Genomic DNA, 915 nt, shown 5'->3' on the forward strand with positions numbered 1-915 from the left:
CCACTTGAAGATGAGGAGATTATTACTTATCTCCTTGCAGGTCTGGACAACGACTACGACCCCCTGGTCGAGGTGGTGACGGCGCGTACGACGCTGATGCCGCTGCGGGATCTCTACTCCCAGCTTCTCAGCACTGAGTTCCGCATCGAGGCACGCAAGACGGAGCTTCACGGCAACATCAACCAGTACTCCGCCAACCTGTCATTCGGCTCCAAGCAGCCTGGAGGCGGCGGCAAGTTCTACCGTGCTGATGGGCGCCCGCTGCCACCGATCAAGCCACCATCTGGCGGTGGCAACTTCACCCGCGCACCTGCTCCGCCATCGCCCTCCTTCGACAACGGCGATGGTCCTCGCGCTCCTGGAGGTGGTGGCTACTCCGGCAACACCGGGAACGGCAATCGTCCCCTGTGCCAACTGTGTGGCAAATTGGGGCATATCGCCTCTAAGTGCTTCAAGCGCTTCAAGCGGGAGTTCCTTGGCGTGGGAAACGATGGAGGCGGCGCCTCCCGTCAGGTGGCTGCGGCCATTCACGCACCGGCGCCTCAAGGGTATACTCCCTCCTATCCGATCGACCCGGCATGGTACGCAGACACCGGAGCTACGGACCACCTCACCAACGACCTCGACAAACTCACCGTGAGGGAGCCCTACAACGGCAACGATCAAGTGCACACCGCAAACGGTGCAGGTATGCGAATTCATCACGTTGGCCAAGGCATCCTCCCCACTCCATCACATAATCTTCGTCTCAATGACGTCTTGCATGTTCCTTCCGTAACTCGCAATCATGGTTTTAAATAGCCGGCTATAGCCTGGCTATAACCCGGCTATAGCTTTTTAGGAGACATGCCGCTGCGGCTATGCCCTTTGTAGGCTAAATGAGAAAAAAACGCTAATAGCATGCTATAGCCTAAT

The 915-nt window shown here is 57.6% G+C and overlaps 1 non-coding gene across 1 annotated transcript; it reads left to right on the top strand.

The window, feature by feature from the left end:
* On the top strand, nt 1-139 carry LOC124704962. The gene has a single exon (XR_007003817.1). It is a non-coding gene; the product is annotated as a small nucleolar RNA Z247 (small nucleolar RNA).
* Nucleotides 140-915: the final 776 nt, after the last annotated feature.

The sequence above is a fragment of the Lolium rigidum genome, chromosome 3, assembly GCF_022539505.1.
Source record: "Lolium rigidum isolate FL_2022 chromosome 3, APGP_CSIRO_Lrig_0.1, whole genome shotgun sequence".
Classification (NCBI taxonomy): domain Eukaryota; kingdom Viridiplantae; phylum Streptophyta; class Magnoliopsida; order Poales; family Poaceae; genus Lolium; species Lolium rigidum.